General features: G+C 37.9%; 1 protein-coding gene across 3 annotated transcripts in view; it reads right to left on the bottom strand.

Annotated features, from left to right (window-relative positions):
- Positions 1-24,394, bottom strand: part of LOC121296712 (F-box/WD repeat-containing protein 7) — a 167,819-nt gene extending 143,425 nt beyond the window's left edge. For all 3 annotated transcript variants that reach the window (XM_041222482.1, XM_041222498.1, XM_041222506.1), the window contains exon 1: positions 23,995-24,394. The gene's annotated coding sequence lies outside the window, so the exon portion shown is untranslated. The remainder of the gene's footprint in view (positions 1-23,994) is intronic.
- Between the last annotated feature and the right edge of the window lie 363 nt (positions 24,395-24,757).

The following is a 24,757-nucleotide window of genomic DNA, read 5'->3' as shown; positions in this document are numbered from 1 at the left end:
ACTTCCTCCCGTTCCTCTCTAAAACCTTTGAGTGAGCAATACACTGCCAGCTCTCCGCTTTCCTGTCACCACATTTTCTGCTCAACGCCCTCCAATCTGGTTTTCGCCCGGAACACTCCACTGAAACGCCATCATGAACTCTCTACTCATGCCACCTCCCTCTCCCCTGTCCTTATTCTCATCCACCTCTCTGCTGCCTTTGACACACTTGACCACTCTATTCTCATGTACTCCCTTGCTAACCTGGGACTCTCTGGCACTGCTCTTGCCTGGTTCTCGTCTTACCTCGCCGAGCACACGTACTGGGTGTCCTGGCATGGCTCACCCTCTGCCTCTTGCTCTCTTTGGACAGGTTTTCCCCCCAAAGGCTCAGTTCTGGGACTCCTCCTGTTTTCCCTCTACACCCGCTCCATGGGTCCCCTCATCTCCTCAAATGGCTTCTCGTATCACTTATATCCAGATCTTCCTCACCTTTCCCACCTCTAAATGCGACATTTCCTCCTGTATCTCTACCTGTGTCTCAGCCATCTCCTCCTGGATGCACTTGCATCATCTCAAACTCAACCTCTTCAAATCAAGTCTTTTCTCCCCCCCTTCCTCCCTCACCGCATCTCTATTCTGCTTGAATCCATCACCCTCATCCACCAAGAACCTTGGTGTCACTCCTGACCCCTCCCCCTCCTACTCTCAGCACATCTCTACTCTGGCATACTCCTGTCCCTTCTTCCTCAGCAACATATGCAGAATTTGCCCCTTCCTCACCAACTACTTCACACAGCTCCTAGTTCATGTCAAGGTACTGTCCCACCTTGACTACTGCAACTCCCTCCTGGCCGGCCTTCCTGCCTCTGCTACCCGACCACTCCAGCTCATCCAAAACTCTGTTGCTTGTCTTGTCTTTTCCCTTCCTCATTTCTCCCACAGTACACCACAGCTCCACTCTCTGCAATGGCTCCCTATCAGCTTGTACTTGCACTGAACTCCTCCATACCTCGCCACATTCAACTACTGCTCCTAACTATTACTTACTGTATCTTGTATTTGATTTTACTCTTATAGGTAACCGTACTCATGTTATTTATAATTGCTCTTATTTGAAATAATTCTCATCCATTTATCATACTTGCTACGTGTTCTAACTGGACTTTACCCGTATAAGCAAATATTTATTAGAAGTTTTAACTGCTCTTAGTTGAACTTGCCCTTGCTTATAATTTACTGAATTCTTTATGTTGCTCCTTGATCTTTCTGTACTTTCATAACTGCTCTTATCTGTATTATGATATTCTGCAATGTGACATTTTATAATGCGATAACTTGTAATGTGACATATTATAATGTGATAACTTGTACTGTGACATTTTGTAACAATTGTAAGTCGCTCTGGATAAGGGCATCTGCTAAGAAATGAATCAATAAATAAATCTTTTCATATCTACTTTAGTTTGTATGTTTGTTTTGTGGTACTTACTGTTAGCTGGATATCTAACTGTTCTAATGTTAAAAACCAGGATAAACAACTTAAGCACTAGAATCCCAATTAGACAGCAGTACCATCAAGAAGGTGATGTCAACTACCAAGGCAATGTCCACTGCTCTGAATTTGAATGCGATTAGAAATTGGTAAACAGAGCCTTGTTATTATGAACATCATAAATCATTAATTTATACATCTAATTTACCTTTTCTATTGGTTTTAGCTTTCCTTGCATTCATTCACATGCCAGACTTGCTCCAAAGTTATCCCAAAAACTCTCTCTACAGTAGACCACCATGATTATCCTTTAAACCTGAAGCTGACGTGTATATCCATGTACAGATAAGGGCGGTTTTCTAATCATTAAGAATAAACAAATAAAATAAATACAATCAGTCTTGGTCTTCAAGGCATTAGATAAGAATGGAGATGGAAAAAAAAGACTCATATTGCATGGCAGCTAAACCCATTCCAAGTTTTACTATGGGCCTGATTAGCCACAGTATACTGTATAGGTAACAAGCTTAGGTATGTCTTATTAAACTCACTGCAAAAACTGCTATGCAATTGGAGCTTTATTTCCATCCCTGAAGTAGTGTGTTCAAATGTACAGTATCTTCTTGCAGTGAAATTATTTACATTATCTGAAAAGCAGTGTACTTCATGCACTTTTACTTTGTTTAAAATATGGGGGGGGAAAAGGTTTTAAAAATAGACTCAAAACTAGGAAAACGTTATACTGTATAGCAAGTATTACTAATTCTACTGTGTAATACTGGATTTGATTACAGCATACTGTACATTCATTTGATTGGCCCCAGTCTCAGATTTTATGTAGCTTTTGGCTCTGCATAAATCCAGCACTTTCTCTGCTGTGTTTTTAAAATACACTGCTTCAGACCTGCAACATTCCCACAGCTACTAACTGAGAAGAAAGGTATAAGGCACGACTGAGCACTTATAGTTCATCCACAGTTACATTTTATAAACAGTTTGTTTAGTTAGAAGAAACTGTAGGATCCAACTTAGATGCATAACAGTTTGATGCCACCACATACACAACTTTAAAAAGGTTTATTTTATTGAGGGTAGGTAACATCAATCAATTAAAAAGGAACAGATGAATGTGACTAGAAGTTATTTAAATTTGTCAAATACATACTGTATAGTGTAATTGAAATATGTAAATAAACAAGCCCCAGCAGTCCAGGCGTATCTTTTGGTCAGTGGCTTATTGTGAAGGTGGAGGTGGCTTAGATTGATTGAGAATGAGCGATCAACAGACACAACACTCAGCAGGGGACAGGCAGAGGCAACGCAAACTAAAACTGCATGCAGAGGAGTGCGAAATTCTAGTGGAGGAAGTGGTTTTAAATTATGATACCTTGTTGGTCCAGCCTCTTCCAAAACGGCTTCCAGAAAGCAAGAAATACGGGTGGCCATACAACAAGGGCAATGCCCTGGATCACAGCTAAAGAGCCATAGACGTGTTTTTAAAAAAATAAAGAAAGAAAGAACGGACTGGGCTTAAAAGACAGACGATTGCTCAGAACCGATCTGTGGCAATGACACCATGAGACTGAAAGATGATTCTCAACCAGGTAAGCTACAAACGACTCAAACCACTAAGTGTATTTCCTAATTATGCAACATACAATTGGTTTTTATATAATGCCTTTCACAACAGAGTTTTCACAAAGTGCTGTACAATCAAAAAGGAAAGTTTTTAACCTACTTTTAAAGATTAGAAGACAACATCTTAAGGTAATAACTGTACTCCGATTTAATAAGTGTTTTATTTAACCACTCTTATCTGTACCAATATAATGAACTATAAAATAAAATCTAAGAAATTATAACATCCATTCACGCTTAATATAAACATGTTATTTACAGGTAATTATCACTGCTCTACATGAAAACTTTAATGCAAGTAAATGCTGAATTTCGTGAGGCAAGCAGACTGTTCAATGTGGAAGACAAACAGGATTTAGCCATTTTGCGAAATTACTTCAAGTTGTAAAGACAAAGTCTCCTGTTTCAAATTCATAACCCATTCATTTACTGTAGCGCTTCGGATCTTAGCCATACAGTATCTGTATGCAAGTACGGCCTAAATGATGCCAGACAGATTTCAGCCCAAAAAAATACTTTTAAAAATAGTGCACTTATCAGTGGTTAAAGCTTTGTTTCCAAACAAACTAATTATCGCTCATTTTAAGGTGTGCACTACGATTATCGCCCTTTAGTAAATACAGTGTGAATAAAGCTCACCTCATTATTAAGAGCGGGGTGCCTCATTTAAATACATGCATTCCCATACAAATCAGAAGTACTCTTGCAGCAAAGAATAATTGTTCTTACAGTATGTAGCCACTCAAGCTGCAGTGTCAAGGAATGCTGAATGAAAGTTTATGGATTTTCCCTCTGCGGGGGCCCTTTCATCCAGTAAACGCATGGTTCAAGGACTCGTTGTATTTAATCAGGAGGTGAAAAATATGGGGTGAGACAGGACAAGCAAGGAAACTAGATTTCCGCTGTATGTCGATACCTACAGCATATCACGATACCAAAATCCTACGACATCTAACATCAGGTAAAAGAAAAATATCGAAGTATCGCGATTTTTCGATGCAGTGTTTTTTTTTTTTGTTTTTTTTTTTTTTGTAGCTTTTAAAACAAACTTTGTAAATTGTGTGCTTTAAAAACACTATAAACTAAGGTTACTCATTTCCGCAAACGGACGTGACCAACTACCCTGCGCATTCTGGTAAAAAGAAAGACTTCATTTCCCAGTGTCCTTCACTTCATAGCTGCGCTTGCGCATTAACGTGAAAAAGAAAGACTTAATTTCCCAGCGTCCCTTTACTTTTCTTTTACTGTAGTTTCTTCAGTTCTTTTAGCTTAAAAGAATCCCCAGAGCGTATTACTTATTAAAAAAGAAAAAGGCACAGCAAAGATGGCAAATGAAACAGGAATGCACTAGAAGCTGATCAAAAGGGAGTTCATTAATGCTTGTTTATTCTGTCATTACAGTGGATTGCTATAACTTTGCAGACAGGTGTCATTAACTCCACCAATGGTCAAAAATGTTAGCAATGTTTTTATATTCTTTGGATTTTGTGGAAATCCGTATTATATGTGTATGTAACGTTAGAGCTGTGAAACACCTGTGTTTTGAATTGTATGCAAGAGCAGTGGAAAGACCAGAATACAAACTTCATTGCTGGCACATCATTTTCCCTACAGATAACAGGATCAATGTGATGCTTCACTTGCAGAGGAAAGCACAAGACTTTTAGAAGCTTCCAAGTCACACTGCAAAAGTCTGTCAATGCAGACGGCTGCAGGTTTAGCATGAAAGCAATAAAAAAGCACTTAGTTTATTATAGTAGCCAGAATGGTTGTGTTCTTTCCAATTTACTTTCTTTGTAAGATTAACCACCAAACGAGCATTATGGGCTCAATGGCCTCCTCTCACTAATAAAATGTCTTATGTTCTTATTTTAGGTGCACTGGGATGTTGTTTTGACTGAGACATTTGGCTTGAATACACTTAATAGAATTCTGTTCTAATAGCACATAAGAGGAAGGCATCTACATTAGTAGCACATTTGTTTTAGTAATGTAGCATTATATATAATGTTTAACTTAATTTTTCACTATTGAGTTGCGTATATTAGCAGTGTTTTTAGCACTATCACAAACAAACCGTTCTTTGCCATAAATAAGTTTTGGGTTTTTTTTTTTTTTTTTTTTTTTTTTATCCGCTGAACTAAGTTTATTAAATTATTTGTAAGTGGGGATTTTCTAAATATCGAACAGTATAAAATTGTAAAATGAACGCAGAGTGTTTAAAATTAAAGAACTCAACATTTGTGTGTATTCCCTAATTGAAAAAAAATGTGAACAGTATAGATTCATGGAGGTGTTATGTTGTAGTGACTTTAAGAACATAAGAAATGTTACTAACAAGAGGAGATCCATTTGGTTGTTTATTGATCCAAACAAGAACCTCATCAAGCCATATCTTGAAGTACCACGTGAATCAGCTTCCACAACAGTGTTTCATGTTTTTATTCCTTGCTCACATTTTTAGAGCACTTCCCCTGTATGCAAAACATCTGGCCTACTTATAAAGTTTGTTTCAAGGGAAGTATGTGTGTTATTTTGTTATATATAAGAATTAAGAGATTCCTTGTAATTGGAGTATTTTAAGCTGTCCGAAATGCCAGGGTTCTCTTTTTTTATATGCAAGAAATAAAGAAAATAGTGTCTTATACACCAAGTGTTATGCTTTCTTACCAGTTTTGTTTGAATTTTATAGGTCGGTGGCAAACTGTATCAGGTTCTCCCCAGGACTTTTCAGCTGGGCGGGCCTCCAAGCTAAGTGACTGTCGCTGCCCAGCTGAACAACTCTGATCCGCCCATCTTGCAGATGCTACTGTGCCTTTAATGATACGGATTGATTACGCTGCTAGCAGGTTAGATCACTTGCACGCGCTTGGTGAAAAAAATAATAATCTTGGAACCACATGACAGCTGTGTTGCTGTATTACATCTTGACATTACATTTAACCAATCCGAGTGCTAAAGAGGTGTGTTTATCATTTTAAGCACTTCAAGAGCCTGAAACGTTACAAAATGACTGCTAAAAAAATAATAAATTACAAATCACAAATAGTGACAACGAATGTGGAAATTACCAAACCAAAATGGATGATGAAAAAGAAAGAATGTAGAAAATGAAAGAGCAGCCTGATTATTGTCAATGAAAAGCAACTTGTAGAAAGCTAATTGAAAGAACTGCAACAGGGGCCAGTGTGTACTTTTTTTTTTTTTTAATTAAAAAAAAAAAAAAAAAAAAAAAAGCAGTGATAGTGGGTATGATAGGTGGGGAAAAAAATGATTTTTTTTTTTTTTTTTTTTCCAGCAAGGAATTGGGTGGTATGATGTGCAACCCAGCTGTACAGAATTCCTGGGGAGAACCCTAATAGAGAGATTATGTCTGCGCAGATGCTTTTTATACACCTGTATCTCAAGGTACAGCAAATTTAGGAACCACACTCTGCATGCCCATAGTCCTGGGGGTGTAGATGTGCAACAGGTTATTAATATATTCTGGGGGGTCCTAGTTTTACCCAAATTGAACCCCAAAGATAACGCTTGGACATCACTGCTGCCTTTTGTCACTGCTGACGACTTGCAACCGTTCCGTTTCACTGACTAGGGAGACATGGAACATATACAGCACCTATAGAACGTCTACACCCCCTTAACTTTTTTCACATTTTGTTGCGTCAGTGCCTCAGAGTTTCATGCATTTAAATGAGGATTTGTTTCCACTTACACACCATACTCCACACTGTTAAGGGGAAAAAAGTTTTTTACTGAGGAAAAAACTATATATTAAATACAAAACTGAAAGATCATAATTGGATAAGTCTCCACCCCCCTGAGTTAATATTTTGTGGAAGCACCTTTGGCAGCAAATACAGCTGGGAGTCTGTTGGGATAGGTCTCTACCAACTTTGTACACCTAGATTTGGCCATTCTTCTTTACAAAAGTGTTCAAGCTCGGACAAGTTCCTTGGGGAGCATTGATGGACAGCAATCTTCAAGTCATGCCACAAATTTTCAATTGGATTTAGGTCAGGACTCTGACGGAGCCACTCCAGTGTAGCTTTGTGCTGTGTGCTTTGGGTCATTGTCATGCTGAAAGGTGAACTTCTGTCCCAGTTTCAGCTCTCTTGCAGAGGGCAGCAGGTTTTCCTCAAGGACTTCTCTGTACTTTGCTCCACTCATTTTCCCTTTTATCCTGACAAGTGCCCCAGTCCCTCCCAATGAGAAATATCCCCATAACGATGCTGCCACCACCAACATGCTTCACAGTACGAATGGTGTTCTTTGGGTGATGTGCTGTGTTGGGTTTGCGCCAAACAATGCTTTGCATTTAGGCCAAAAAGTTTCATTTTAGTTTCGTCAGACCACAAAAAATTTTGCCACATCGCTACAGAATCTCCCGAGTGGTTTTTTGCATACTTCAAACGGGATTCAAGGTGGGCTTTCTTGAGTAACGGCTTCCTTCTTGCCACCATAGCATACAGGCCAGATTTGTGGAGTGCTTGGGATACTGTTGTCACACTTTGACCAGTCTTGGCCATAAAAACCTGTAGCTCTTGCAAAGTTGCCATTGGCCTCTTGGTAGCCTCTCTGATCAGTCTCCTTCTTGCTCAGTCATCCAGTATGGAGGGACAGCCTGATCTTGGTGGTGCCATACACATTCCACTTCTAAATAATCGTCTTCAGCGTGCTCAAGGGATATTCAAGGCCTTTGTTATTTTTTTTATACCCATCCCCTTACCCTTTCAACAACTTTGTCCTGGAGTTCTTTTGAAAGCATCTTGGTGCTCATGGTTGAATCTTTGCTTTGAAATGCACTACCTAGCAGAGGGAACCTACTGGAACTGATGAATTTATCCTGAAATAATGTGAATCATTAGAATTTTACACAGGTGGAGACCACTTAACTTGGTGTGTGATTTTGAAGGCAACTGGTTACACCTGAGCTAATTTAGGATTACTATTACAAGGGGGTTGGACACTTATCCAACCAAGCTATTTCAGTTTTTATTTTTAATTAATTTTCTACAAATTTCTAGCATTGTTTTCACTTGAAGTTGTGGGGTAGAAGGTGTAGATAAATGAAAAAAAAAAAAATTTAATGCATTTTTATTCCAGGCTAAGGCAACAAAAGGTGAACATTTTGAAAGGGGGTGTAGACTTTCTACAGGCACTGTAGTTCAGCACACAAGTCACATCTGTGTTTCTGTCTGGATTAAAATTGGTAAATCGGTGATTGTTTTCTGTGTTTGTGCCTTCAACACTGGGGAAACTAATACTCATTTTTTAATTTAGGAAATACAATGTTCATTTCCCCTCTCTCACTTTTGTTGTTATGGTACGGTCGTGAGTTCAACGATACAGTTCCATGCCACAAACAAATCTGTTACTGCCAGTATTGAAACTGTTAACTTCTCTGTGCTTTAAATAATAAAACGTGAAAAATGAAAGTGGCCCTGTGTATAGTGTTACTTATTATACAATTAAGATTAAATTAAACCGGGGGGACGCAACCTCTAGCATGTAGCTAGTGCAGCAATTGCAAGCACTGTTACAGTACAGAGTTCTTTCACAGGTAGGTACTGAGGTCCACATTTAGCAAAGTTTAACAATAACAAAATGTTGGTTGACCAGAAGACAAAAATAACATGCTCCTGCTTACAGTTTTTAAAAGAATATTCCAAAATGAAAACAATTTTGTAAAGACACGAATGCATTTTATACGTTTCTTCCTACCAAAAATTACTTACTTAGAATGTAATTTGTGCCGTGTTAGAAAATAAACATACTGCTCCGTATCACCAGTTTTATATAGCGCCATTTTAAAATTCAAACACAGAATTAATTATCCCCCATACTGTATTATAAATTATGATATTGCAATTAATACAGCACTTGCCAATTTCAAGCATGATAGAGTTGTAATTGATGGGAAAACATTAAAAAATTTGGCAATTGTGTTCCACAAAGGGGGAACCATCAGCCATGGTCACGATGTTGCCTGGGTGTGAAAAGATAAGCAATGGTATTAATGTAATGATACACAATGCATCAGACTGCCTAAAAATCTGTATGATTCTTACATGACCTTTCTAGAGAGAGTGGACAAAGCCATACAACATGAATAACTGCCCTCAGCACCACTGCTCAAATCTGTCCCCAGCTCTCCAGCCTCAGGTACAGTCGTTGCTGTCCCCACATCTCCAGCCTCAGGGGCAAAGTTTCGTACACTCTGTCGTATATGTTCCGTGCGCAACCATTGCTGGTAGTGTCACGAGCTGTTCAGTGTGTCGATATGTAAATAAATCCTGTTCGCCTGCGGGGCGTATCAACTTCAACCTCCTGCATGTCACTAGGCAGCAAATGCACGCACCCATACAGGAGACGGCCATGCATTAATACCATATTTTTCTACACAATGGATTTAGGGGAGCGCCCTAATAAAAGCTGAATCTCAAAACAATAATTGTGTGATCATAGTAATTGTTACAGCTGTGTACAATAGTATTTAAAACAGGATTCTTTAATTCTTTTTACATATTCGCCCTTACTCTGGTCTCACTGCAGTCAGATATGCGATGGATTACTGTAATAACCTGTACCAGAACATGCTCATCTTTATTCAAATTCTTGCTGGAAGGTTCCAACTGCAGTTACTGTTGCATAGATCAGCCACACACAGTCAAAAGCAACTGAAAACAAAAATGCTGCAGAGCACAAGAGCAGCTGCACAAATGCATGGAATATTAAATGTGCATGCCTTCCAAAAAACTAAATGATAGATCGCCGTCTTTAAATTACAAAATTATTTAGGCCCTACATTACAGACCAAGATGATTAGTAGCATGACAAAGCTAATTTGGAGAAAGGGAACACTCCCACACACCAATGCCCCAATGTATTACGCCTTATATTGCCTTGTCCACAATATGTCTTTAAACCGTATCAGTTGCCTTTAAACCAGCTTAAAAGTGCCAGATATGGATTGAGTCCACACTATGCAGTGTCTAATATCGTACTCCAGAACTACTCGAGGCCACCTCGGGGTGTAGTCTCGAGTCCAGTTCTAAATTAGCTTGCATCAGGTAGTGCGGTTTGTCAGAAGTGTGAACACTGTAATACCGTGTATCCTCCCATATCCCAAAATTGCTTGGATGTTTTTGGCGGGTGGACATTACAAATACAGTACTCAGAAGAGGCAACTGAAGGAGCTGAGAATGACTATCAGTCAGACATGAGGTCAAATGCATTTAATTGCAAAAAACTTAATGATTTTGAAATTCTGAATCTGCAAATGCAAATGTCATAACTTCACTACCAAAACTAAATGCAAAAGCAAATATGTGACTTACACTAAATAGATTTCAAATACTTTTCTAAAACAGACATTAATTGATTTATTAGTCTATACAAACATTAGTACAATTTGGGCTATATCCATAAAACCATGCTGGTAACAGTATTTAACATGACAGTATTATATCGGGTGATGCATAAACGGCATTTATCATCGAAAAAAAATCTGTATTTTGCCAATATATGACCCATATCAGCATCATATTTAACACGTGAACAGAATTATTCTATAATTAATCAGAATTACACGGTATGTACCAGTATAAGAAGCAAGTTACATAAATGAGGATACATTTGCGTGCACTTAACAGTTTATTGTTTTTATTGTTGCATTTAATAAACATTAACTTCTCAAAAAGTGGAATCCTTCAGTTTGCATCTTTCAGGTCGATAAACTTTACCAGCAATACTGAGAAGTCTCTCTTCTGGTGCAGAAGAAGCTGAAATACAAAGTTATCTTGAAGCAATCATTGCCAGAGAGGAGCACTGGCTCCCATGTCCTTTCCAAAACTCCACAGGATTTGCTTCTTCAGACATACATGGTTCAGATAGGTAGTTTACAATCTCAGCCTCTACTGTAGAAGGTTTGGCCACACTGGAAGGAGCATACAGAAGTAAGCTCAAAATGTATTACTTTCTTTGCAGGTGGAAAAGGAGAATAATGTTCTCCTTTGCGCTTGCTGCTTCAGTGTATGTGCACCACTGTAACTTGAAACTTGGGTCCAAAACTGAAGCTGTTATGAATACATCAAGCTCTTCATAAATGACAGGCACTTGTTTATAGAGGTTTGCAAGGCATACAAAGGGTGATTGAAATTTCTAACTTAAAGTCTTCACCTCAGCCTTCAGAATCCTCAGACGTGGCACTACCATACTTCCAGTGACAGTCTCACCTTGAATGCAATGAGTTGCACTTTAAAAAGGTGCAAGAATCTCCATCAAGTACATGATAGGAATGTACTCGATAAGTAGTAAGGTGTTGTGGAGCGTCCAGTTCTAGTAGCTGCTCATCTGGCACTCTCAGGATGGAGCAGATCATGCCAAGTTGAGAGTGTCAACGTGTTGCACTGGCATTTTTCAGATTTGTATATCTGATGAACGAGTGGACCTGCGAGCCTAAGAGGCAGTTTTGCGCAAAACCTTGTTTATTTGACCACCTTTGTTGAAACCGTCCTTGATGACCAACTAATGTGTGAGCAAAGCAAGGAATGTGTTCCCACTGTTCCAATTGTGCATCGGTGGTGCTGTCAGAGTTGTAAGCAACAAGATCTTCATCATCAGTATCATCATCACAAAAAGCACAAGAAGAATCCTTAACATCTATTTTCTCAAAGCCAGGTACAGACTGCCTTAATCATATTGGCAGCATGACTGTGGTTATGTTGGTGACTTGTGAGATTAACGCCAGAAACGGTTTCATGATACTGTTCAGCTATACTCTCAGCTGTACGAGATCCACAAAAGCGCTTGCAAGCAAGCATGACAAAGTTTGTTGTCCAGTCCTGAATGAAATGAGCAGTTATCCCAATAGAGCTGCACATCTGCCTGCTAGAGCAGATGTCAAGGGTCACAGACATTTTGGGATTGCCGCATACAAAGGGTAAGATCTTCTTTGAGCTGCTTACATTTCTCATGAATCAATGTTGAGACAAGATGTGTTCTGCTGGCAACCTCATAACATGGGTCAAGAATGAACACAAGTATGTACTGTCAACCACAGAGAGTGGGATCAAGTCTCCTGCAAAGAAGGTCACTAGGGCATCAGCTACATCAGTTTGGTGACGGACTGTGGACTTGTATTTGCTCCTGCTGGTCTGCTTACCCTTTCCTGGCAGTTTTGAAGTAAACTCATTGTAGACTTCCTTGTGCTCCCTCTGAAACAAAACAAAGTAATAAAGAGTACATTTGCATATATCATCTTCAGAGGTAATCTTGTATGTAAGCTCTGTATAATTGGTAGAATACACTCAGAACATGTATAAATCTACATTAACAATTTACTGACATTACATTGTTTTATATTGCATTTAATATGGAACTAAACAAAAACAGATTACCTTAAGATGATTGGATGTTGCTTTAGTTGAGCCAGAAAGCTCACCATAGCAATAACTACATTTTACAAGGTAAAATCAAGCACTTTATAGTACTGCTGTATCACAGACTGAACTGTACTTAACATCTTTACAACAGGGTTGACTTTCCAAAGTAGAATGACACCACAATGTTCTGTGGTATTTGTGTATTTTCTAGCCTTTTAACATCTATGCAGGGTATTTCTAGTCATTAACAGTTACAACCGGATGCTCAGAACAAAGCATCCAATAAATGGCAATTGAATAATTTAAAATTACCTACCTTTGTTTGTCAAACTGTCATTCCTTCATACTTCAAAAGGGTGAGAAGATCATGAACAAGTAAGTTTGATAGAGCTGAATGCATGGTAACTGTAGAGGTGTGATTTGCAGGTCTCATCTTGATGAATAGGGCTTACATAAAGTTTAAAACAGCTTTTGCAATTTATTGAACAGTATTTAAATGCATTTTAAATGTTTAAATTTTCCTATGATTTTAAATATAAATGCAAATACTTGTATTTCAGAATAAGAAAATAGCAAGTGAAATGCAAATGGATCACAGTTATACATTTAAATACATTTAAATGCAAAATGGGTTTGAATTTGACCCCAAGTCTGCTATCAATGCTACTGTACCATATACAATTTGAGGCTTGTAAAATGGTGGATCATGGAGCGACCGGATCAGATGCTGAAATCAAGGCACATTGAGATCTGGAGCAATGAAAAAAATCGGTCAAGCAGAACAAAATGAAACACAAACATTACGATAAAATGTACCTTGTGTTTCTAAGAAACAAACAAACTATAATGTTCATGCTAAGTAGCACTAGGTCTTCCGTGGGCATGAGCTCCATATTTGCCAGGTTGTAAACATAAAATACAGTGCATTGTGTCATATTAAGGAACTGTAACCAAACTATTTTTATAGTGTTTGTACACATTAAGCCTGACTAAACATGAAACAGTACTTTAGTGTGGGCGCTTTGAGCTGGAGTGTGGACAGGGCCATTGTTTCAAAGGCTTCACTGAAAAATGACCTACAATTTATAAATTTGGTCATATCACTTTATAAAGCCCTGTATTATGTCTGCTCCTCAAATCTATGCTAAATATGTGATGGGATTTGCATAAACGTAGGCATAGCTAATTTAAATAAAACATGCTAGCAGGATTATTGAATCTTGAATGCTGCTGCCGACACTGCCTTTGTTTCATAGCAATGAATATTTGCATTGAATACACTCACCTGTGGCTACAAAATAACTGACTAGACCAGGGGGCTAAACAAAAGTACTGTGAAACCATAAACACTTACAGTAATCCACTTGAGCAGCAAAACTACTGCACATGTGTTCACATGAACCTATTAAGGATATCTGAATTAGCTTTTAAGAGCACAGAACCAGAATTATTTGAATACTCTCAGGATGCTAAAGGAGTATCCTTACCAAAGCTCATCTAAATTAAACAACTGTCTTGTTAAAACTATATGTGCGACATTTCCAATAGAATAATGCCAGCATTTAAGACCGATTTACTGAAATTTATTCTGTATACTCTGCCACTTCCCATTACGATATAGAAAACACATCAGCTTAGGCTACTTTCAGACCATGTCCTGAAAAGTATTAATAAACAATGAAATTCTGCCCATTCATAAAAACTTAAATTTGACCTGCTGTGTTGTAACCAGGTGAGTTCCGAAGTCTCCCAGGTGGGTGATTACACCGTGTAACAGATTTTTTTTTTTTTTTTGTTCCTGGGTAGTAAGTGTTATTTCTTAATTGCTTATGCCTCAAAAGTATAGAAAATGGCTATTATTCCCCACAAACTTTGCTTTTGTGACTAGGACAGTGATATTTCAAAATATCACTATTTCCAATGGGAAAACGGGCAAATGTGTGTCTTTTCGTTCACATAAAGTCAGAAAAACACAACATATGAATCCAAATTAACATGTATTTATACTAAAGTAATACAAAAATGACTACAAAAGATTTAGAAGCGAGTAGTTTTTCGAGATTTACGATTATACTGTAAATACAGTATAATCGTAAATCTCGAAAAACTACTCACGCAAGGTATTGATTAAATTGTGTTAGACCGAGCTGACCACAGTGAGAATGCCCTTGGAACTAGTATGCAGGGTGGAGCATTAGTCTGCAGTTTCAAGGAGCTTTGGCCAACATGTAAAATCTTAAAACAAAGAGAAGCCAGTTTACAAGCTGAGAATAAGCGCTCTGCCAATGTTAACATCCTCTGGCTGCACACAAAGATTTTTATTTATTTAAATGTTGTTCAATGAAATCGTTACAGGAGCCAATGTTCGTGCAATGCCATGGCTGTATGGCACACACAGCACCTCCTCTTATGGAAATGACTGAAAATGCAATGTACCATATGCTGCAACAACCTTATTTCTATCAAATCTCAAGTTGCTCAAGCCTGTGCTTGGGCAAACAAATAGCAATAGCCAATAGCAGTTAAAAGTTTAGAGTTTAAATGTTATCCAAACAACCTTTCAAAACCTTTTTTTTTTTTTTTTAACTTCATGTTACTGGCCTTTTCTATAAAATTAAATCTCAATTATTCGGGGGTTTACTCCACCAATTTTTTTTAATGCCGCTCAAAATGTCATTCATTTTTGCTGCTCATTTCCAATGGCCAACACCCATAATGGAACATTAATAGAATTGTGTAGCATATAAATACACCTTTTCAAAAAGTCAGTGCCAGTGCTAGGATTTACTGGGCTGTGGTGCAAGACTATCTCAAAACTTACTCCATAGTACAAATGCATTCAAGAAAACAGAAACAGCATTTAAATGGATGTATGCAGCAGCTTAACTAAATAAGACATTTATCAATGCAGAAATGACAATACAAACAAGTGGAAATGAGCATGAGAACAAAGAACAAGAAATACAACAGGCATTACCAGGGGTTGACACAATACATTCAGATTACTTTAATGACATGTTAGGGAGAGGAATAACATGAAGACACTGTAGACTGTTTAACTACATTAAACACGGAGGTACTGGATTATCAAATCATGTGACTTACATGCTAGTTCAGAATTTACCATTTTTTTTTAGGTAATTTACATAACGTTCTCTCATGTGTAAAAACTAGGACCAAAGGCTTCAACCCTCCCAATTTACATTTTTGAATAAAAAAATACTAACAAAATAAGATTTACAATAAATAGTCACTATTACAGCTTGCATTAAAATACCATAGAACTGGTTGGCAAACAAATCTGGCCTGCGGACACCTCTGTATCAAGGGCGGAGCGAGAGCGGAACTTCACTGTAATATTGCCGCAAAGAGGCTGTCATGGGGGATTCCCCATATGATCTTCATATACAGCAGCGGCGGGGCAAACGAACTGTATACTGTACACACAATGTTTCCTGTGTCATCCGCTGATGCGAGAATCTGTTTCGCAGGCTAGTTTCTCACCCTAGCAGCCTGCCTGCGTGCGTGCGTGCGTGTGTGTGTGTGTGTGTGTGTGTGTGTATGAATGTGAGTGGATATCGATGGGCCAATGGGTGATGAGGGGGCGGAGGCAGCTTCCATAAAAGAGCATGCTGCGTGCCAACTGGGGGAATTGATAGAACAGGGAATATGAAAGAAAGACAGAGAGAGAGGGAGGGGTGGGGGGGCCTTGAATTAAACAGTGAGAAAGCAATATGATAAAAATAAAAAAAAGCAGTTTTACTGCACCCTGTTGTCTGTCTCTTCACTGACCGCCAGAACCCCCACACAATATATTTCTAGCCACTAAGCAGAAAAAGAAATGTTTTGCAATATTGATTCCAAAGTGCTTGCTGATTGTGTGATAAACAATACATTTGTATATCAAGTTTTGCATACAACATACATTTAAGTCTCGCTATGGTACTGGAAATCCCATACCACAGGAATGCACAAAAACATAAAAGAGTAAATTCAAAAGTAGCACAGATTTTTATTTTTAACGCTTCATTGCTTGACATTTATGCCTCGATATGGTATTGGAATCCTCATACACATGAACGAAGAGTAACATTAAAACAAATTAACGTAGCACACATTTTTATTTGAAATTCTTGATTGTGTTTTGTTCACTGCACTTTATTTAAGTAGCATGCATTTGTATTTTAAATGCTTCATTATGTTCCAACAAATTAAATGTGAACAACTGCACTTTTTGAAATCAGCTTTAAAGCATCAGGTGTCAGTGTGACAGACTTGACAGAGATAATAGGCAGTCCTCCAGAAATGTACACGCCCCTCATTATTTTGTTGAAATACCAAATCGCACAACGTGTCACTCAAAACCACTTGACAGATTGGGGGGAGGGGGGGGGACAGCTGACATTTTTAGTTACGTTTCACTTTCAACATATCGCAATGTTAAAGTAAACTAATTTGTCTCTTAAAAGTTGCAGCACAGATGCTATATTATTTTTACTGATATGTATTTGGAGTTTACAAGGACACACAATCACAATTGTTACTTTATTGCTTTTCGATTTGTTTTCAAGCAGCCGCAGCTTTTTTTATTTTTATTGATGAGCCGGTTGCCAGTGAAACAATTTAAAAATCGGCAGATTTCTTTTTTTCTCCCATCATGGAACAGATATTGATACATTAGGTGGTATATGCTGGTAAAGATTATTGATGCCACATTGCTGCCGGGAATGCAGTTAAAGCTCATATGGTCCAGGGTGCATGGCATATGTTAATGTGCACCAAATACAGCAGCAGCCATACATAGGTTATTAACATGTGCCGTGCACCCTGCACTACGGTATGAATGATAGGTCAAAATTCATTTAAATTGTTGAGTATGTGTTCTCTATGCCATGCCCCATACAGCACCACATTTGTAGAGAGCATTGGGTTGGGTTGGGGATGCAAGTGGCCCGCTCTGTGGATGCCTGCAGGTCATTCGGCCCACCATGAAATTTAATTGCCTACCCCTGCCATAAAATGTCATCATACATTAAAATTTGGGAGTTCTGAATTTTTTTTTACAGACAACCAAGTATGTATTCCATTCCAAAACTGTTTAGTGTTTTATGAGTGAATAAAATAAGTGTTCTACAGATTCAATATTAGACAGACAAAATACACAAGTTATTTTCAATACTAAACCTTTTATGAACAAATTAACTGGATTGATATAGGGCTAACACTTTTGAAGTGTGTTTCTTTCGCTTTTGTTATAATTGGGCAGGTTAAATAGAAGGTTCTTGAGTTTCTAAGTCTTCACTGATCCGTGATGTCATGCTTGTACTTTGATTTGAAATCAAATATGGCCATATTTAGAGCATCATGAAGCCATTTTTTACTCGTTATCTATTGATAGATGAAAAGGTGGCCGCATTAGTCCAGAGATGATGGACAAAAAGCGTCTATCATTTATTATTTAGAAAGTGTAACCCATTGTGGCAGTGTGGCCCGCCCCTGTGTGTATTTTGCGTTATATGTTGCGTTTGGTGTGTTGGTGTATAGGTATTGGTGCATGGGATATAAATGGGTTTGTATAGCACAAGTGATTTAAAATATATAGTTCACATGCATTTAAAGTATTTAATAGTATGTGAGCACGGGGTTGCACAAATTAGTTCACATGCTGGGATTTAAGTGAATGATTAATTAGTAATTGAATCCCGGCACAACAGTATATATATAGATGCACATTTTACACACTCTGGGTTGTGTGTTCTGTGAGTGGAGAACTGGTGTGGAGAGGAGAATTCTAGAAAAAAAGATTAAAAACCAAAACAACTGTTAAAACGTGCTGGTTTATAAACCAATACGATACTTGTTATTGTTTATCGTCTGTTTGTTTGGCCAACGTGCCATTTTGCTTTGTAAAAGTGTTTTTGTTTTCTATTAAAACCTTTTATTTTACAATAAAACACAGAGTGCCACAGCATCTCAGGTTCACCCGCAGTTATTGTGCGTCTTGCATTCATTTCCTGGCCTGACGTCACCCCTACAGAAAGCCTGTTCATACCCATTAATTAATAAGGTTTGGTAAGTAGTGAGAAGTATCTTCATAATACTGAAGTGAACCGCTAATGAGGAGGACTAAAGTATTGGGTATGGCTTTAATTTTATTAAATTGTTTGTTACTAATTAAGAGGTTGAATTTGTGTAGAGAATCATTAAAAAGATAGATATAAAACTAAATGAAGAAGCTTAAGCAAAAAGTGCCCACAATAAGTTTGTTTCTGTTATTCAGTATTGAACATTGGTATATGTACAGTACCTAATTTGATTTCATTTTTTATAAACTGTAATTCATAAAAAAAAATTATTCTTTGTAAATAACAATGCACATTGATTATATAAAAAATGTGTACTTGTCTTGCTAGTCTATTATTAATTCACAGAACAGCTAATGCAGACATTGTTGGCAGGAGGTAATTCTTTATCAGAGACAGTTTACTGAAGGATCACTCAGCACTAGCCTTTTTTGGAATTGTAAGCAGTGCTTGCAGTTAAATTTGAGTGTTGGGGAAGCCGCTGCTCAGGTCTCGCTGAGCCAGGTACTGCACCACTTGAAATGGAGACTTCACATCATCATGTGAGAAAAAAAAAGTAAAACTTAAAACATCAAGCTTTTTTTTTCAAGCAAGCAAGGTTATTTTTCTAAGCTGTAGCAAGGTAGTAAAAATAAGAAAGCTGTAGCTTTTTTTGTTGTTGATCTTTATGTATTGCACAACCCAAATTGTTCTTTGGTAGCAGATTCAACATATCCCCCACCCTCCCCCTTGACGCCAGCCCTGTTCAAAGTGTGTAGTCTATATAATTGATATGACAGAGGTTAAAACAATGTGGCATTGACTTAACTAGACAACACCTGCAACAGAATACAATTAGGGCTTCCGATTTTCGGTTTTAACCAATAAATGATAACACCCGATAAAAAAAAAAAAAAAAAAAATTGATGTATTACTCAATTCATGTTGACCAGCCTTTTCCCATTAAAAGAAAAACAAATACAAATAAAAAAATACTAAAAAACAAAACAAAAACAAACTACCTTTCCCAGTGCAGCTGGGCAATATCCCCCCTTCCTGACTTGTATCTATCATTGATTCGTTCTGAATACTTTAAACTCACCCCAACTACTGCGTGGCAGCAAATTCCTACATTTCTACTGGAGACTCTCCGCTTGTGAGATTCAAAATTAAATCACAATCAGGAATGGAGGCTTGTTCGCAGGATTTAAAGCTGTATTACAGCAAAAAAAAAAATACTATGGAGATTTAAAAAAGAATTACATATTGCTGTGGAATGTAAAAAAAAAAAAATGCCTAAAACACAAAAACCCCAAAAGAATGTGCCTGTGACCATAAGTATTTTGTTGTGGAAGACAGCAAAGGAAATAAGGTACAACTTGTGTGCTGTCGAGTTACGATACATATTTTTACAGAAAAAAAAAAAACAGCCAAGCATTTTTGTAAAGTAACCGAAAACAATAATTTCATACAGTATATAAAAAGCAAGACACCCCCCCCCCCCCCCCCCCAAAAAAAAAAAAAAAAATTGCGTAAGACTCAAAAAGCTACAAATAAGCACCAAAAAATGTTATTAATAAAAAATGAACAGAAGTCCTAAATATAATACTTGTGAACACATTAAATCCAAAAGTGTACGGTTTCTATACACCATAAACCTTACTACAGTAGTTGCTTGGCCTCAATATGGCAGCTACAGGTCAATGTCAACATCCACTATCAAGCTTGGCCTAGCTAATAACAGAATACAGTTGCATGCCGCATATGAAGCCAATATCTCAATCATCCGGAAACCAAAAAATGTCACAGCACCCCATTATGGCGGGCATTTTAGGCCACAGGACCAGGGAGAGTACCGCTGGATTTTACCCAAAGGGCTTCTATAATACTGAAAATATGAATCTGGCACCTTACATGTTTTGAGAGATATTAGCAGTTCAAGTTCTCCTCACCGTGATGCTCAAAAAATACACATTAACTGGATCTTTAGAAAAAGATAACAAATTCAGCCATGATAGGGAATACCTTGAGAGAAAAAAAAAACACATTCGTGTCTGAAATGCCATATACACTAAATGGACCAAGAACATATAAACCAGAATATTTTATGCCAGCTCAGGGAGCAAACTAGCAGGATTAGTAAAGCAAAACCCTGACAAATTGCTGCAACTGATAAGCAAATCTTACTCAGGGTAATACATTTATAAGCTTATCACGGTGTATTCGTTTCCCTGTTGTCAGCACAGCCAAAGGCTTATACATGACAAATCAAAAAGACTTGCCTTTACATTCAAATAGTTATTTGGAATGGCGATGCGATCGATGTACTATGGGTCAGGTTTGCAGTTTACTTATCCTGTTACAATCTGAACTGTGTTATCCCCAATCGAGGCAAAACCATTTTGGGAATATGATGCCGCATAACAAATACAATCCAAACGTAACAAGCGTAGGGGTATATAAAAATGCAAAATTTAAAAAAATGAAGGTTATTAAGAAGGAGCTTGGGTAGTGACTACTTTCAAGAAAACACTTTAAAATATAAAAAGTCCAGGACTCACAAAGGGACAGCATGAAAAAAGAACGAGTCAAAACCGACAATCAATGGTCAAATTAGGGGATAATTTAACATATGACATGATAGAAAATGCAAGCCCTAACATATACAGAAGTGACTGTCCTGTGGCAGCAGTTGCTCAGCTGAGGCCTGTCTGTTTTATTGAAATGACAGTGTGCTCTGCTCAAACGCAATCTGTTTGATAACGAGTGTACTTCTTTGGGGGTTTGCACTACCACTTTTGTTTTTAGGCTTTCCTTGTACAGTACCTCCCCCTCACTGAAATTAAAGGTTCACAAACATTCAGAGTATGATAAAGCCTCACTATTTATTTTTCTCACTGCAATCTTACATGTTCACTACTTTGCTTGTTGATCTTTTTGTTTCCCAGAGTTAGAGACTTACACAGTGTCACTAGTTTTTTTTTTTTTTTTTTTTTTTTTTTTTTTTACATGTTATGCTGTACATAGGAAAGATTGGAGAGGTGTTCTAGTGAGACTTACTAGCCAACACGGGACTGTGAATGGGGGAGAAAGCCAGCGTGAGAGGTAAAGTGAAAATAAAGTCTGGAAAACAAAAGCGACAATCACCTAAACATCAAAACTACGTGTTGGTACGAGGTAAGAAATGGTTTAGACTATTTATTGTTTAGAAGAGTCTGTATTCCCAGCATGCATTGTGGGGTACAACAAGCTGAACCATAACCAATATTTTTACTTTTCATATTACATTTTGTTTTAATTAATTTTACCCCAACTGTTTCAAGTTGTTCTGCCAGGTCAAAGATTGCTTCATAGAGCTGCCTTGGTTATTACTATCTTCAAAAAGGGTGAGCAGTCCTTTCAAGTCAAAACTCTTAGGTGGTGTAATGTTTTGAAATCACCTTAACACTTCTTTCAAGTTAGGAATTTTGCAGCACAGCAGATTCTCCTTATACAGTAAGCGTACATCACACCTGGGAAGTATGACACAGAAATAGAAACATGTTTTATTAAAAGAGTGTCGTGAGGCATTTGAAAATGTGAAAAGTATCACAAGGCCATACCAAACTGATAATACACTACTTATCAATAACAATGAAAAACTTGTCCTGTACTGTATTATAAACAGTGTCCTTTTGGTACTTTTTCTATTTATCTCTCGCAGTTTTACACAAGCATTTTACCAATTGCACTATCAGACAATACAACGATCAATTAATCATCTTCAAAATGAACGTATAAAAATGTGTTGATCCAATGCAAAATAAAATTATCATCCCAAGTATTTTTCTTTCTAGTTGATCATTTAATAACACTTGTCCCTTTTTATTGCACAGACCTCATTTATATAATATTTTGCACATTATCAAATGCTACCAACCTCTGTAACAAGTGAAATACAGTACTCAAGTTCCATTATTGTGTTTGGGAAAAAAATGCATTTGATCTATCAGAACTGACATTCACGCAGGGAACAAAAAAAAAAAAAAAAAAAGAGTCTCTTTAGATTTGTCTTGACCCCTGGTTACAGATCTTGCTGACTCACATGGCAAATCTGGTATATTGCTGCTGCGGGATTTTATGTCCTCATATGCATTGCTTGCCTTAAATGTCATATTCCTAGGAAAAACAAACTAAAAAATCCATGACATTGGATTTGCCGTTTCAACCTTCTGCTGTTAATTGATTTACACTCCATCACATTCCCCAGTATGCATTTAGCAAATGCCTTTTAATCAATCAAGTCACTTTTTTTTTTTTTTTACAATGTAGTGTATGTTTTAAAGAGGCTTCAAGAGTCACACTATACTATACTCATAATAAAATCAAAACGGATTAGTCTGATCTCAATTTGCAGCTTTCGATAACCCACGGCACAATAAAAGTTATTTTTGGGCTTAACTAGCCAATGTAGTTCTAGTTTAAGTTTCAAATTGTTTCAGTTTACACCAACAGAGAAAGCCCCAATTAATCAATTAAACGAATCAGAAGCATGCTTGATTCCCCCTCAGAGCACATTGCCAGACTGGTGTTTTTTTTAGGTTGTGGTTTGTGCTGCTCCTTTCACAAAGAAACTTTCTGAACCGGTCAGAAAGCATTACCGTGTCATTCCGCCAGGCATGCAGTTTGTACACGTTTTGCAACATTTCAGTTATGCAGCTTGTTATACTGTCTATATGATAGTGTTTGCATATGCTGCGGTGCTTTTGTTATCTGTATTAAACTAAAAATCGACACACTCCATCAGCCACTTGTATATGCACAAGCTTACACTTGAAACTGTGATGAAACTGACGAGTCTGAGCTGAATACGCCAAAGGTTAATAATCCCGGCTTTACGTAATATATACATGTTGTTCTGCACCGCGCAATGTTTGTCGTACATAAAAAACTGCTTCATTTTATTTATAGGGAAAGCGTTGTTAAAATATTATTCTTTTAATACTGACCGTCTACCACAAGTTGGCTAAAGAAGCAAACTTTTAAAAAAGTAGACGGAACCAAACAAACACAAAACACTGCAACGTGAACCGCCTATTAAATGAGGACTTCTGTTCAACCGGCAACATCAGACCCTTTTCCATTTCTCCACAAACACACACACAAGTTACATTACCACAAGCAAGTAAAAGCATGCTCCACTTCTGATTCCTGGGCAAAAACGTGCATGACCGAAATGAAAAACGAGATACTAAAACATAAATTAGAAGGGTAACGTTAGATCTCCCCCAGGTCTATTCAGTAGTCCTAGGGTGTCTCTCATATTAGCGTCAGACAGTACTGCTGGCTCGTTTTACTTAACCCTCAACTCCGTGGCCCTCTCCTGTTATAGCGACTTACATTACGCTTTTTCTAAGATATAATCAGTTTATTTAATAGTAACTGTAGTACTTACCCCCAGAGACGGACAGTCGAACCAACGGGGCCTCTTTTTTTTTTGTTTTTAATTATCCCAACTCTGGTGAGGGGCTCCTCTTCCGTTGGCTAATATGCTACCGATGATGGCCGGTTTTAGCCAACGCTTCTCGTATGGTGTTAGCACTCCCTTCTATTAGATGTAACACACACTCCTGGTTTTCCCAAGTCTCGATTTCCCTTCACGGGAAGCTCGAGGAGGTTTCCCCCTGCTCAGTTACCCCCTGTGGGCGAGTCCCGCTCTCGTTCCTTGCCCCTGAATTGCTGAGTGCCTAACTGCGTTAAGAAGTAACGAGGAATCGGCAGGAAACCAGACACAGGGCTCGCTGCTCTCCTCCTCACCGCTTCTTTCCACAGGCACACTCACTCCTCTAGAGCTGGGGAACTAGAAGCGCAAAGGGATGATGTCAGCCACATAGTTTGATAGCAACCACTTCCCACTCTCCTCCCTCTTTTTTTCCCTGGCGCTTCAATGTGACCTCACGCTTGTACGATTTCCATTTTTTTTTTTTTTTTTTTTTTTTTTTTTTTTTTGCAGTGGTGCGGGATAATTAAAGGCTATGCAACGTGCAATACACAGCAAAAACTACAGGGATAACAGTTATTTATTTCCCCAGGAACCGCCGGTTAACACCTAAAGTAGTATCAACTAGGTTGAGGTAAATTGTATTTACCAGTTAAATCGGATTAGCTGCTAGAGTGTATACATTTATTTTATTCAGACAGCTGGCATTTTTTTTTAA

Source organism: Polyodon spathula, chromosome 2 (assembly GCF_017654505.1).
Source record: "Polyodon spathula isolate WHYD16114869_AA chromosome 2, ASM1765450v1, whole genome shotgun sequence".
Taxonomy (NCBI): domain Eukaryota; kingdom Metazoa; phylum Chordata; class Actinopteri; order Acipenseriformes; family Polyodontidae; genus Polyodon; species Polyodon spathula.
This window is presented reverse-complemented; position numbering and strand designations above follow the sequence as displayed.